Genomic DNA, 7,052 nt, shown 5'->3' on the forward strand with positions numbered 1-7,052 from the left:
GTCAGGTCAAGAAAACTTTCTAAGATGTAGCATCGACGTTATTAAGTATATTGTTAACAACGAATAATAGCATAATGGTACCGGCAACATTTATACAATAACCGATATTTATACGAAAAAAACCGAATACTAACACTTTTCATAAAAAGAATCTTACTTACATTTTTTGTTGGAGTTTTTAAAGTTTTTAAAGTTTTTTCATTTAACACAATTCAAATTTTGTTTGATTTGTTTAATTTGTTTAATAATTTGTTTTAATTTGTTCAATTAAATGTAAAAAAAAAATTTGTTTAATTTGAATGTTTAATTCTAAGTATTGCTACACAAAAATTTTGTTTTCGTACGTGTATTTACTTAATGATTATTTACATAATATATAACACATAGTATATAACATGTTTATATATAAAAAAAAACTTCCACAAAAAAAATATTAATAGCACTTATCCAAAATATTCTTGGACTGTAGACGCTTGGAAGTCATACTTAAAAATTGTTCGAAAATGACAGAAACGCTCTAAGATTGAGTAAAAGTACACGAGTTAAGTATATATACATTACCTTTTATACATATTTGAAAAACATGAATATTGTTTCTTTTTCTTTACTTGTACAAATTTAGTGCAAATCTTAAATCTTTACTTGTTAAATTTACTTATCTTTTCAATTTAATTTTTGTGAAAATTTAGACAAACCCTGTCTAATGCTACTACTTGTTATATCTGGAGGTTGTTTTTGTTATAACGAAGTTCACTCTGTGATTGTAATAAATAATTAGTCTATTTTTGAAGACACAACTTTTAAGATTTGAAATAAAATCCCTCAAATATAAATGAAAACTACCTTCCTCTCAGTTGAAAAGCTTTGATGGCGCCGTTGAAAACAGTAAAAAAGCATTTAAAAAGACCAGTCTTCAATTTCAACTTATCTGCATCACAAACAAGGCCCAGTCAACGACAACCACTTTCGCTTTGATTAAATTGATTTTACTTAAATTAGTAAGTCTATGTAACAATTAATAAACTAAGACCAATATTTGCGGCAGTTACACCAACTTACTCAGTAATTAAGTTGGTTTATTATTCATAAGTAACCATCAGTATGACCTTAAAACCATCAGTATGACCTTAAAATCTTTTTGCTTGGATTATGGTGCTTTGTTCGTTGTATATCGAATTTTGAGTTTCTTGTTCATAAAGTCCTTTATCATTAAACGTCTAAGTGACCCAAGATTGGCCACCCCAAATATATATTCGTTTACCTTTCGTTTTATAAGCTGAGATTACAACAAAAAGTTTAAAGTTTAGCTCTTTCAACCAAAGCTTTTGTTTCTCAATCGTCAGCTAACGTTACACTTTGAGAAGTTACTTTAAACAAGCTTTCAAAAATTTGATAAAAAATTTCTTAAAGTTGATCATTAATTTGAGTCGCTGTACAACCATTGCGACATAACTTTATACAACAATCTAATATAATTCCATATAAAGATCTCGCTACCTCCTCTGCATTTTTTCTGTAAAAAGATTTTGCTTGAATCCACTTTAAAAAGTAATCAGCAACGACAATCCAGCTAACACAAAACGTTTAAGAAACGGTCGGGCAGGATCTAAGAACGTTCTAAGAACGTTCTAAGAACGCTTCCAACGTTCTTTGAACGTACTTGAACGTTTTGTGTTAGCTAGGTAAGTATTAGATTTTTGCGTAAATGACGAATAACAAAAAATATAAATAAATTTTTCAATTTTTATATTTTTCAAGATAAAATTACTACTCTAGCAACAGAAACAAGACTCCACCAAGTGTTAAATATCGCAAAAAGCGTAAGTTCGAACCCAAGGTGCTTGTCTGGTTGGCCGCTTCTGACAAAGGTATTTTAAAGCCACTTTTTGTCCCCAGCGGCCTTGCAGTCAATAAAGCCATCTATGAAATTATTTGTATAAAGAGAAGATTAGTGCCGTTCATCAACGCTCATCATGCCAATGGTAATTATATATTTTTACCGGACCTGGCGTCATCGCATTATGCCAAAACCGTGACCAACTGGTATAAGACTCATAACATCAATTTTATCAAAAAAGTTGACGTACTGGAGTGTCGTCCAATAGAAAAATTTTGGGCTATTTTGAAAGGCAAAGTGTATAAGAGTAACTGACAAGCAAAAGACGTGAAGCAACTACAAACCAGAAATAAGGCTTTGCCTGAAAAAAATTGACCTTAACCTTGTATTTCCACATTTTGGGTCAACTCGTGTTAGAGTTGGCCGAATCCGAAGAAATAGACTGGTTGAAGACAAACTTAATTAAAATAAATAAATAACTAAAAACTCTTTTTAATGATAGTTTCAGTAAATCTCAACCATAAAAACGATGCCCATGAAAGTTTGTCCGGATTTTTAGTAAACACCCGTTATGTTGTCAAAACGCCTTTTATTTCTTCTTTCTCTCCATAAATTGAATATATCATCGCAAATAAATAAATCGATCTTATTGAATTGAGACAGAAAAAAAATACGGGTACCATATGTGGTGATCCAAAGCTCTTTTTATGCTTTGGTTTTTAGAATAAAACACTCGTGCTTGTTGAAGCATGCAAAAAAAGTTCATAAATCTCATTAACTTTTGTATCACTTCATCGTTCTTGTCAATGTCAACGAGCTCCAGAATTAGTGCAATTAATAACAGCTCGAACCATTTGTTGTGTTTAAAGGCAGCATCCACATTCATACCACAAGTTTTAGCTGCAAGTTGTGTTAGGTCACTATGTTGTTAAATAATATGGTGGGGACGTGGTTGAGCACTGGAAATAAATTGAATGGATTGAAGAATTTTTGTTGTTAGCATTTTTATTGCATCGAACTTTATCATAGGATTCGATAAGTAATGCATACTATCCCTGAATTTTTTCTCGACGTGAAATTTTTATAATTGGAAGCAGAATTTTATGTACTTTGTCGCTTATTTTGTTGAGCCATTTTTTATAAAGTTACTAAACACAATAAATAGCAAAACAGGGTTCATAGGTACTTCATCCTAATAATTCTGCATTATTTCCAATTCTTAGAAAAACTGCACTACATCACCAGTAATCTCTTTGAAAAGTAAACAAAAAGTAAAAAATAGAGGAAAAATTTTTTTATATTTTTAACAGGTAAAGACCACTGAATAGTAATTCAAACCATTTTTAGAATTACAATACAGCGATCTCTACTGGTCTACCGATTTCTACCAATCACTGAAGAGTAATTCCAAACATCTGTTTTGAATTACTCCTCAGTAATCTCAATTGGTTGAGTATTTTGTACCTCCCTCATCGCCGTGTGAGAAGTATTCTATACCTCTCTGCAGGTTCTACACATCACATACATCCCTTGTAGTGATTTCTATTGGTTTTTATATACCATTGCAATCAAGAAATTAGAAAAAACATCAATTGGCAATAACTTCTTTAGGGAACCAAGCACAATAATAATATTAATAATAAAAAAGAAAACACAACCACAAATAGTGGCCAAACTCACCCATAATTGTTGGTAGCAATTTTGCCAACAAAGTTCATGAAAGTAAAAATAAACGAATTACACGTTTTTTACATTTTTGATATTTTTTTCTTAATCTTTTTTGTTAGTTTTTAATGACTTTTACAGTTTTCAATTTATTGTTTTTATTTTATTTATTTATATTTGTTTTACAGTTTCTTTATTGTTTTTATGAGAAATTTTGTTGAACTTTCGTTGGCCAGTTAAACCCAGTTGATGGTACCAACAAAGTTTATAAATATAAATTTAAACGAGCTCGTTTGAAATCTTGAAAACAAAAAAATAAATGGAAATTTTGGCAAGAAATTTGAATGTTATTATTTGTACAATGAAATCATTAAGATGGGATCTTCTTAAGTTATTTCTGGAACTTCGGCCAACTTCAAAGTTTCATTTTTATGCGCTTAACGCATTGCGTAATTTTTTGTCATATAATAAGTTTCGTTTTTGTTCAGATTACTAAAATTTGATAACGATCAAATTTACTGAACATCCAAATCCCGTTTATTTGAATTTGATTACAATTAAACTTGAAGAATAAAGTAAACAATAAAAATAAATATAAACTAACAAAAATAAATTCGAAAAAATAAATTCCTAGATGTTTCGTTGTTTGTTTTTTTTTATATCAAAGCTACTTTCGTAGAAAATTTTTTTCGCAAAATTCATAATGTATCGAAGGTTAAAGTTTAATAGAATTAACAATGCACTGATTCTATTGTAGCGCTACACCAGTTCGCTCTGACACTTGTTTTCTTTTATGTATGCTCGCACTGAAACCAGTTGTCCGTTATGCTATTATTATCTTTTGTACAGACAAAAATATTTGTGCTAAGAAATCTCTAAATGCAACTTTTGAGAAAAAAGAAAGCAAAAAAAAGAAGCACAAATTTTTATTTCCTTTAATTTGTATTTTTATTACATTTTTAAAAAATTGTAAAAAAACATTAACAAACTTTATTAAAATAGAGCGATACTTGCCACTGAATATTTACTGATCATTCTGACCAAACACTAAACAAACTTTCTTCGTCCCCAATCGCAACACTATCTGGTGTTAATGCTTCACCCTGTGTGTCGAAACCGATAACTTTATTTTCATCATGAAGTAACCTGAATGAGTAATAAGTTGGATTTGATTTATCTAGGACACGTTCAAAGAGCGTTTCTGGATCAATATCATCGATGTTGACGACTAGCTTGACATCACTGTAATCAACGTTTGGTATTTTTGCGCACACTTTATTCTTAGAAATAGCAAGAACCAAGTTGTTTTCAGTGCATTGTATCACGCAAACTGTTTTTTTTTCAACATCGGTGAGGCCAGGATACAATTTAAGTTTAGTAAACTTATCTGTTTCATTTCCGTTGCAGGTGACTTTATGATTAATTTGTAAACAGTGGTCACCTGCTTCTTCTCCAACCTGACATTTTGCGATTATTTGGCAAGGTACCACATTGAGATCAATTTGAGAATCGTCTATAATCGCTCGTAAACCCGCTTTAGACATTTCTTTAATATTTTTCAAGTGTAAATATGTTCTTTTTACTTACTCAAGAAGTAACTTTTCTTCAATGAGAAGTCTTGAACACCTTTTTTATTTTATTTCTCTTAAACTCGTATTGGTTTAAATCAAGCAAAAGACCTTTGAAGAAAAGGAAAGGGCAGACGTTTTATACGAAAGGAGAACAATGACAAGTGAAAATTTTATTTGAGTTTCTGTTTTTTTAAGTAATCTTTAGAAACTAAATCAAAAATGCTGCAAAACTCGTTGAAAATAATAAAGCGAAATCTGAATCTGTTCACTTTTCAAAAATCTAAACCCTACTGAGTTAGCAGGACAGTTTTACTTATCATACTTTAATAATTCGTTGAGTTTAATTCAAAATAGAGACGGTATGATGTAGCGAAATGAGAGCAATTATCATCTATTTTCATTTAAAATATAGACGGTATGGTGTAGCGAAATGAGAGCAATTACCATCTATTTTCATGTAAAATAGAGACGGTATGGTGTAGCGAAATGAGAGCATGTACCATCTATTTTCATGTAAAATAGAGACGGTATGGTGTAGTGAAATGAGAGCAATTACCATCTATTTTCATGTAAAATAGAGACGGTATGGTGTAGCGAAATGAGAGCTATTACCATCTATTTTCATGTAAAATAGAGGCGGTATGGTGTAGCGAAATGAGAGCAATTACCATCTGTTTTCATGTAAAATAGAAGCGGTATGGTGTAGCGAAATGAGAGTTATTACCATCTATTTTCATGTAAAATAGAGACGGTATGGTGTAGCGAAATGAGAGCATGTAGCATCTATTTTCATGTAAAATAGAGACGGTATGGTGTAGCGAAATGAGAGCAATTACCATCTATTTTCATGTAAAATAGAGACGGTATGGTGTAGCGAAATGAAAGCAATTACCATCTATTACGTTAAAAATAATTTATTTTAAAGTAAAAGTTTAAAGCAAACATAGCCTTTTCTATGTAGATATAAATTTTTTTAAACTTTTAGAATGACAATGTTCTAAATTATGCATACATTTAAGGGACGTCATATTTTTTCTGGCAAGACAAAAAAAAACTTGTTGTGCCAAGAATAGCGGAGCTGTTGAACTTTGCTGTGAGTGGTTTGTATAAAAGTAATATGTAAAAATTCTGGTTTGATTGCTCATATCAATCAACTTTCTTCCTTTAAAAACCCACCCCCTACAATATGCAAGTCATTTATGCAACTCAATTAAAAAACAGTCTAGTGAAAAATAGTTTACAAAGAGCAGTTATCTACATTTATATATTCGCATGCACCACAAACAAAGTCCTGTCAAAAACGCCTTCTTTAAACCTTCTAAAACCAAATCGCGCCTACGTGACTTCTAGAACTTATTAAACTTAAACAAAAGTTTAAGCTTTTAATTTATTTAGTGATAGATTTAAAATTCTTCTTTAAAAAAGTACATCAAAGTTTGACTCAAATATTAAATGCTTAACTTGCTTTGTGGCGTATATTCAGAAAAAGGTCTACGTAAATACTATTACTCATTTTTAAAACCTTCGGAATTTCAACTGTTGATAGGTTTACTTAGGAACATGAGCAAATTTGTTCAACTAGCTGCAATGATTCAAAAGTGAAAATCTTTGCAAGATCAACTTTTTGTTTACAGAATAAGTTTTGCTGAAAAAAGTTCAAAAATGAGTTTATAAAACATAAAATAAATAATCTGACCTCCAATTATTCCAATTGTTAAAAACAAACCGGGAAACAAGAAAACTACCCAATTAGGTAGATGTACAGACCTTTTTACAATACTTTATCATACAGCAGTTATTATTATTTTGCGAAGTTTAAACTTCTTTTTTTATTATTTATTAATAATTAACTTAAAAAAGGAATAAAAAACTGAAATTAAGAAATAAACGCTAACAAAAAAATAGAAAAGAGCATTTGCAATTATAAAATACTTTCGGAAAAATATCTGAAGATAGTTTAAATTCTTCTGTCAATTACT

The sequence above is a fragment of the Hydra viridissima genome, unplaced genomic scaffold, assembly GCF_058129835.1.
Source record: "Hydra viridissima isolate aposymbiotic clone 2 unplaced genomic scaffold, HvirCarnegie_v1 scaffold_5, whole genome shotgun sequence".
Classification (NCBI taxonomy): domain Eukaryota; kingdom Metazoa; phylum Cnidaria; class Hydrozoa; order Anthoathecata; family Hydridae; genus Hydra; species Hydra viridissima.